Source organism: Ammospiza caudacuta, chromosome 2 (assembly GCF_027887145.1).
Source record: "Ammospiza caudacuta isolate bAmmCau1 chromosome 2, bAmmCau1.pri, whole genome shotgun sequence".
NCBI classification, from domain to species: Eukaryota; Metazoa; Chordata; class Aves; order Passeriformes; family Passerellidae; genus Ammospiza; species Ammospiza caudacuta.
In genome coordinates this window covers 90,591,516-90,600,920 of record NC_080594.1, presented here as the reverse complement: position 1 = coordinate 90,600,920, position 9,405 = coordinate 90,591,516, and positions in this window count along the sequence as shown.

The following is a 9,405-nucleotide window of genomic DNA, read 5'->3' as shown; positions in this document are numbered from 1 at the left end:
AATGCCTGGCTATAGTGAAAGCGTACAAGTAGAAAAAGCTCTTGGGGGATAATTAGCTCTCTCAACAACCAAATGTTAGGCACCTGCTGTGATATAAGGAATAGAAATATTTTCTCTTTAACATCTTTTTTTTCCTGTTCTCTGCAGCCTGTCTGTTTTCTTCAGTTTCCTTTCCTGTGTCCTGAGAGGTCTTTGGATGACACACCACAGTAGGACACATCATTCTTCTCTTGTCAGAAGGGTGGAAGAGGCTGTAGGAAATACAAAATGTTCTCCATAATTCTGAGAAACAAAAGAAAAATACAGGCAGTTTTTATCAATCATGAATGAACTTCAGTGGTGACTGAAACATTAAGATTGGATGAGTTGCTTCTTAGATGTTTCATGTGTTGGGCAGAAATCCACTTAGGGAAAAATTATCACTCTTGGCATCTTTGTTCTTATGTTTTGAATAACTCCCAGTAAGGTTTTACAGCAAGTAAAATTTGAGATTTGCAATATCATAAAGCTTCAATTTGGATCTACTTATTTTGCTCTCATTCTCCTGTAAGGATTTTGTTAAGAGTACAGACTCTGCCCTTCCTGAGTTTCTTTGATTTCTGACTGTTCTTTGCAATGCTGTAGCACTTGTACCTGTGAAAAGGCAATGATCAAGAAGAGCAAATACTCTGGAGAGAACAGGACTCCAAAGCAGACCTTTATTTGTATGCTGCTTCCATCAACAGCATCTGCTTTCATTATCTTTTCAGTCTAGTTCTTTGCTGTAAAACCCATTGGGGTACATATTTGTGGTTGAAGCTACAGATTTCAAAATGTGTAAACTGAAAGGGATTAGGAACAGTGTTGCAGCAGGAAAGGAAGAAACAGCATGAGGAAAGGGCTTCTACACCCCCCTTCACAGTTCCAAACCTTTGGGTCCATCTTGTATACTGTTGTTTGACAGCTTTTAGGACATAGGTTCTTGGCCTTACAGGAAGGTGGTGTGTAGTGTAGCTGCCTTTCTCAGTGTCTCAGTTGCATGCTTGCACACACTTGCTCTTCCCTGATGGAATCAGGGAACATTCTCATAGGTGAGGCCTTTGTTCCATCAAGTGTTACAGTACTGCATAGCAAAGATGGAGCAAAGGTGTTATTTCCCCTTTCTGAGCAGTAGCAGTGTGTTCTTTGATTCTCTTGACTACCAGAGAGTATAAACATGTTTTCACTTTTCTGGAAGATGACCAGTGATAACAGCAGTGTTTTTAATCTTAGAATGCTGTTTAAATGCATCTCTGTGTGACAGCAAGGTACTGCAGTAAATTGTTTTTTGTGGGTTTAGAGTTGACTTAATAGATCATTTGAAATGCCATTCTGATGGAAAACAACTTAGGTGCATTGCTTCTGTCTCCATGCAAGGATCTGTCATATGATTGCTTACCAGTCAGAGGAAAATAACTTCATTAGATAGCAATGCTTTTTTATTGTAATCCTCTTACTTGTGGATTTGGATCTTAAAATACAGCATGGTAGATTTGTTTTGTGTACTCCCCTCCTGTTCTAAAGTAGTAATGGCAAAAATTTCCTACCTCTGTTCTTTTGGGAACTCTTTTCTGCAGCTTCTAGTTGAAACTGTTTTAGGTTTAAGCACTTTGCATTGGAAGGTGTGTAACTGGACTGTGGGTACCCGAGAAGGACAGTGTGAAGGTTTTCATGAAGAACTACCAGGCAGCAGTGCAACATGGCTGTGAGAAAGCTACCACCTGATTCTGCATGCATCCAGGGAAGTACTTCTGGTAAGTATTATTGGCCACACTACTGAGTGGCCAATAAATATGAGTATTATGACTAAGGCTGTGGAGAGGTCTTGCCTTGACCCCATTTCCAGTTCTTGTCAGCTGTGACTCTGGGGAGTTGGCAGAGTTGCAGAGCTGCTGGTGTTTGAACATCCAGAACTTGTTCAGCCTAGGAAAGGAGAAGGGGGTGTAATAGGTGTCTAAACCCCTACTGGGACAAGTGAAGTAGCAAGAGACTCTCACATCCAGAGAAGGAGGGGAGCCAGAAGGCAATGCAGTCACAAAGACAAACCAGTCTGAGTTGGCCAGGAGCCAGCTGAGGCTGGAAAATAGGAGAAGATTTCCTACCCTGAGGCTCTGTGTTGTTGTTTTGGTATATACAAAAGGAGCAAAATAATAGCAGGCTGCTATGCCACTGTCTGCTCAAGCAGCAGAGGCCTTGACTTTGAGACTTGTTTAGGTTGGAAAAGACCTCTAAGGTCATGGAGTCCAACCATTAACCTAACACTGCCAGGTTACCACTAAACCATGTTTATGAGTGCCACAGCTACACAGCTTTTAAATACTTCCAGGGATGGTGACTCTAAAGTTTGCTTGGGCAGCCTATTCCAGTGCTTGACAACCATTTCAGTGAAGATTTTTTCCCTAAAATTCATTCTAAACCTCCTCTGTCATGACATGAGGCCATTTTCTCTTGTTCTTGTCACTTGTTACATGGGAGAAGGGACCAACGCCCAGCTGGCTACAAATTCCTTTCAGGCAGGTGTAGAGCCAAGGTGGTCTCCCCTGACAACCCCAGCTCCCAGCTACCCTCCAGGTCCCATCTCTTCTCTCAGCCCAGTGAGCTGTGGCTGTGAAAACTGCGGGGCAGGGCTGGTGCCTGAGTGCTGGGTGGTCTGACTGGGAGAAGAAGGATCCACAGAGGCAAGTGGGGCCAATCTTACACAGCCGCATAGATTCAGCTCAGTTTTGTATGCCATGGCATGGGTTATATATATCTGGGAAGATGTTGCCATGTCCTCCCCCCTTTTCTTCTTTAGCACTTCTTAATCACATTTGGAGATGGTAAAACAAATGTCCAATTTTGAAAGAAGCCAAGAGCACAGTGTCAATTCCCTGACATTTTCTTTAGTGGAAAATTTATAGTTCCTGTGGAAAGCTTATGATGCTCCCCCATCCATGTTTGAGTTGATGTCTGATACAAACAGAAGCAACTTGGTAGAAAACAAGACGGTAGGTAAAGAGTCTCATAGAGTAAATTCTTCATTTAAAGTTTTTGGCATCCCTGGCCTCTCTCCCTTCCTAATCCAAGGGAGAGGTTGGACAGCATGCTGCAACCAGACTCCAAATGCAGATATCTCATCTCTAATTGGCCAGACTGACTTGACTGTCAGTGTGGCAGAGTGCACATAGGTGTCATTGCTCAGAAGGACCTCTGCAAGGCACCACTGCTGCAGGCTCTGCTGATCCCACTCCAACAGCTATGTCCTCTAGAAAATGAACCATGAATCTTCAATCCATCTCCTCTTTCCTGTCCCTGAAGAGGAGATTAAAGAGCACTTTTCTGCAGTGGGGATCTGCCATTGTTATACATGAAGCTGTTGCTGGAGGGGCAGCACACCAAATAAGCTTTATTGATGACTGAGCCCTACAAACAAAGCTTTTGGTATGAGGCAAAGTCCTGAAGGTATTAGTAACACGTTTAGAAAAGTTCCTGTAGGAGACAGAGCAGAACTAAAATATTTATGGCTTTATTATCAGCAAACACCTGTAAAAAAAATTGTAACCTCTGAGTTCAATCATGCAGAGTGAACTTAGCATGTAGGCTGCCAGTGCTTACAGCTAAAACAGGGTACACAGAATACTGTCAAGAGCTTATTTTGATGCATTATTTTAATTTTTCCCTGCCACACAAATCATCAGGGGTGTACTTGCAATCTGGAGCAACCTAATGCTCCAGACTGCAAGCAGTACTTTGATTTGGCATCTGAAACTCTAACATTTATTTGAGGGCTTTCTTTGTAATGTATTATTCTGAAACACAGTAAGCCTGCTAGGAATTTCACTTGAGCTAAAGGCACAGAAGGATCTAGTGTAGTCTCTGCTCCACCTGAGAGGGCAGAGTGTTAAGGAACTTGGACTTCTATACAGTTACCTGAGTTTTGCTTTGTTTAACATCTGTTACTTGAGGTGAGTTCTGCAAGGGGAGATCACCCTATCTTTTACTTGGAGGAGTTTACAAGCAGTTTATGCCATTTGTCTGAGGTAGTTAGTTTTACAGGCTGTAGAACTGATACTGCCAGGTGCAGTTAGGTTTCTGAAATGCTTTCTTTATAAACTTCTGGCTTTGATTACTTCTAATTTTGCTGATGGCATCTAAGAGTGATTTATGAGAATACCCTTAAGTAAAGTTACTTAGGTTGTGTTGTGCCTGGATGGAAAAAAAATCTTGTGCTACACTGGTCTCTTGCAAGGGATGAAGGATTTAAAATTCAGAGAGAAGGTGAAGTCATTCTGGTGTTTGAAATGTCCCCTTGCTGTCTGTGGGATAGAACCCCTGGGAAAATGACAAACTTTTGAGGAATACAGGCCATGCAACCCAGTAAAGTCCTAGAGCTTATAGAAGGTATGTCCTGTCCTAGCCTGCCCAGGGTGAAGAGGGCTCTTCCATCAATCACTGCTCCTCACTTCAGCAGCCTACTGCAGCCTCAGCTGCTACAGCCACTGAGCCACTGGAGGGGCCAGGATAATTCAGGGGAATTCAGCATATAGGCTTGAATAAGGAAAATGAACACTTAAGGAAGCTTTTGGGAGGGAAGGATAATAGTAGTGAATTCCAACAAGGTGGGAGGGTGGGGTAAAAGCAAAGGACTGACTGTGTAAAAGATCTTGCAATATAAGAACGTGGAAAGGATGCTGAGGGTGATGGGACTTTCTTTGCTTTTTCCCTTTTTTTTTTTTTTTTTTTGGGCCAGTGTCTAGAAATTTACATTCAGTAATTGCTGAGTTTGCAACTGTTGCAAAAGGCTGGGAAATACCAATATTAGGCACTTCCCCCATGCTCTTCTCACCTACGCTTCTTAGTGTAGAAGTTATTCACATGCTATTTTTTCCACAGAATTCATGTCTAATTCATTGTACTGGAGAAATGAGGCTCCTGTTTGAGCAGGTCTTGAAGATGAGAGAAATGTCTATGGTTCTGCTTTCTTACCTCTTGCAGAAAACAGGAGGTGGGTACTGAGAGAGGGGAGAAACGAAGAAGAAATAAAAAGAATAATCTTGTAATCTGCAAGCAGTTGCCTCGAAAGTTTTGCATAATGTCAATTACGTGACCAAACCATGAGTCTCACAAATCCTGTCACTGGTTCCAGGTTCCTCATTCTTTAACTGCAGACCTTCAGCTATGACTTGTGCAAGTCCTGTTTGCTCACAGCTGCAAATGAGGTCTGGAAAGGCTGGAGCCTCAACTGGATGCTTGGGTTTAGGTACCTCAGCTGACAGTGCGAAATGGGTTTGTATTTTTTCTTTAGGCTGCTGTACAGTAGCTCTCCACTTATAATACCAGATTGCTCCATCTCACAGGCTTATTTTTTGAGAAAGTAATTACTGGCTAGAAAAAGAAAACATGGAGAGTTTCTCAGTCTTTCTCTGGGTAGTGTCATATAAACATGATCTGAAGGACAAAACTAAGCAGAGAAAAAAGCTGCTCAGCCATGAAGGAGGAGAGCCAGGCACAACACATAGATATGAGGGGACAAATTAGGGAGCCAGGATTAGCAAGCACATTTCCCTAGAGACCAGGGTTTCTGGTATTAATGTTGGCTATGAAATCACAGACTGTCCAGAACAAGTTATGTGTGGGGGTCAGGAACATTTCTATGAAATAAAGCTCTTGCTGGCCATTCCTTTGATGCTGTTGTTCAAATGTCTTGTCCATGCAGCATGAAAATTTGGCTCCTCACAGGAGTGTGAACACCTAATGAGTCCTGCCAAATAGAAACCCCTCAAGTGTGAGTGTAGCGTCCCCATTTAGTGATCCTGTCTTCTGCTAGACTTTTTTGTCCATCTGATTAACATTACTTTCTTCAACCCCTTGGCATGCTAGCAAGACACCTTGTAGAATTCCGTGCATTCCAAATCCCCTCTTTGGTACACAAAGTTAGCTTGGTTGTACTCTTGACCTCCTTACCTTGTTTTCCAGCAGCACCTTCGTACCCAGGCCATGTGATCTCCTGCTCACACGCTGTTTTCCAAGTCACACAGACTGGGTGTGACATGCTGGGCAGAACACAAACAGCAATTTCACTTGTCAGGGAGTTCCTCTGGCTTGGCAGCTCGTGCTGTTGACTCACCAGGAGGCTTTTAACCTGGAGCACTATGGCTGTGGGACCCAGTTTTACTGGAGGGCAGTCTCTCTGGCACACCTGAATGGCTCTGTGCGTGTACTGTGCCTTTCCAAGATCCACACTAAGTGTTTGATGGCTGCTACGCATTGCCTTGATTGAAGCCTGACACCCACGTAGCAACTGGGATGTTCAGTGTATGCTGGGAAGGGAAACCACTGTTAGTAATCCTTCTACAGCTGCAGAAGCCATAAGGTATTTGTGTGAAGGTAATGAAATGTGCATGGAGAAAATCCTTATAAATGAGTAATGATTAGTTGACATCATTATTGCTTATTTGGCCTATCATGAGGGGTTTTGGTCATTTTATGGTTTGGGAGGAGGCCAGGGTCAGACTTTAGAAACAAAGAGAGTATTTTCTCTTAATTAAGAAAAATTATGCTTGAGTTCTAAATTAAATCAGAATACTCTTAAGCTGCCCTGCTGTGAATGCTTCTACGCAGATCTTCTGGCACCAAGTCAAGCATTGTCACCACTCCTGTGCCTACTATTTGTTATTTAGGCATGTGTGTGGGGATTTCTGGTGAAGACAGGGCAATATTAATGCAAGCCCTGGGTGAAACTTCATCCAAACATGGGCAAACAACTCCAAGAGAGACTTCTGAACCAGAATGAGTGCAGAGAAGCTTGGAAAAAGATGTATTAAGGATCTGTGGCCTAGACTGATTCATAGGTTGTACAGAGACTTTGTAGTCATCTTTTCTGACTTTCTGTATTACACAGCCATTAAACTGTACTATGGTGCGTGTTTAGGAGATGGGAGCAGGAAGGAATCTGACCTGAATTTACAAAAGTTCATTGACAGAGTAGTCATCACAGCTCTTGGTAAAAGATCTTAGTCTTTATTACCTTCACAGGTAATTACCTTCCATTATCATCACCACAGTTAAATGCTTATTATTCATTTCTACTCTAAACTTTCTTCAGGCTTCATATGTTCAGACTTGGGATGCTTTAGTTCACTACAGCCAGGAGATTGGATGTGATGTCTGTTCTGGCACAGATGCGAGTGGAGGATCCAGCACCTTACCAGAAGAATCAATAGAGGTGGGAAGAACTGGGACTTGACTCGTTGCAGTGGGGTTTATAGGCTAGTGTTCTCACCACTCCAGTAAGCCTCATGGAACAAGGCTCTGTTCCTGGCACACACTGCAGAAGCAAGGGTCAGCTTTCCAACTTCTTTGACTTTGTATGTCAGCTCCATGATATGTGGGATCAAGAGAAATTTGCTTTAAGAATCAAACCAAGCTGATGGAGCCAGGGATAACAAGAGAGGCGTTAGGAACTTGTTTATTTCCTCATGGTGTAAATCTAAACCCCTGGCATGGTATCCAGAAGACATTTAATTTTGTAGGTGAATAGCAGTAGTCTGTATCCTTTTGCAAATCACCTTCATCTATTCACACTTAACAGCACAGTTGTTTGTTCTCTTTGACCTGACAAACCAGAGATGAGAGGATTAGGTTTCCAGACACTGTGAGTCTTAGTGACCAATTTGAATTTCAGGCTCAAGTAAGCCAATTGACTGCCTGGTGAGACATGGCACACCTTGGAACTAATGAGCCTTGACTGTAATTGTAATTCATCAGTGACACCTGCCTGTACTACATCACCTGGCTAGTTGGCATTGACTCTGTGGCATGTGAAATCTGCTGGCTTTGTTGAAGGATTGGGCAGGCTGCCCCACTTAAGAAACTAAAGACACTGAAAGACACCATCTAAATAAGGTCTACAGAGGATTTAAGCCAAGCAGTCTGGAAAGAAGACACTGCTGGAAGAGATCACTGCTGTGTAGTCTGCTGATTACTAGTTTAATAAAACCAGAGAATAGGTGTGTGTGTATGCAGGGAGAATTAAGGTAGACTGTGTAGACTATGTAATGTGCACAGCTTGCTTGAGAGTAAGCTGGAAAAAGATCCATTCATGTAATAATCAGTGAATTAATGGCTGGCTTTAGAGGTCAGCTGTGGCTATCCCACTACAGTGCTTTATAAGGATGACCATTTAAAATAAACCTGCCTATAGGTCTTAAAAGTAAGTGCCATGTATTTCTGTGACTGGAAACTACATGGTTTTGTTTATGTCATATGGATAGAAAAATGTGCTTTATGTATAAGCTTCACAAGCACTTGAAAGCCATATCTGGTTCTGCATGATTCTGCTAGCTGTTCCAAGTACATTTCACTGGAAACTTTAACAATTTTCAGAGACCTCATTCTAAATATCTTGATGGAAGACATTCTTAATATGTTCTTACTCATTTTAATCATGGCTGCTTTTATTTAAAAATATTTTGAATGAAAATGGCTACAAACTCCCTACACCTATTTTTGTACTCTTTCATTGAACAAAATATTTTCTTGCATGCTAGCTAACACACTGCAATTGCAATTAATCACAGAAGTATTTTTCCTTTCTTGTCTTTCTTTCTTTCCAAATAATTAGTTTTAACTGGAGAGATGGTGATTATTACACAAGCACTCACTTTTCAGTGTTCTTTAGCTCCTGGACAGTGATTCACAAAATATCCATTTGTTTGTGATGGAACCAATACCTACATTTTGCTTCTGCAGTTCTTTTGATAGACAGGGATGTGTTCAGCTATTTCATTAAAAGGGTTGATCCTTTAAGTTTCCCTATTGGCTTCCTTAGATCTGTATCAGTCTCAAAACTAATCAGTTCTTAGCTAGATAACACCCAATGAATCTGGACGGTGAATAAAGCAGCAAAAAGGGTATATCATTTTTGCAACTAAGACAACCTACATGCACATATCCTTATTTTTGGCTGCCAGCTCCCTTAAGTGATTTTGTTTTCTTCAGTTATTAATGATGAATTCCATTGACATAGGTTAAAAAAAATCTAAGCAAGCATTTTATCTTTTCCTCCTCTACCGGAGGAAAAGAGAAACTTTTCCATCCTCCTGGTCCTGTGTCTGAATCCAGTCTTTTTTGCTCAAAATGGTCTCCACTTGGAATCTTACTTATTTCTTCAAGGCTAAAAAACATTTGAGAAGACATCCCAGCTTTTTGAAAGAGCCTGTTCTCTTTCATCCCCCCCCACCACAGTACTGCTGCTGTAGAAGCTTAAAACTTCTTGCCTTCCTCAGCCTCTCCTTCCCCGGAGACTGGAGCCTCTAATCTTCTGCCTTCTTTTACCCTTTCTTTGTGCTTCCCCTCAGTTTCTTACCAGCCTCTGTGGAAAACATAATTTCTTGCAGCTGTCACACA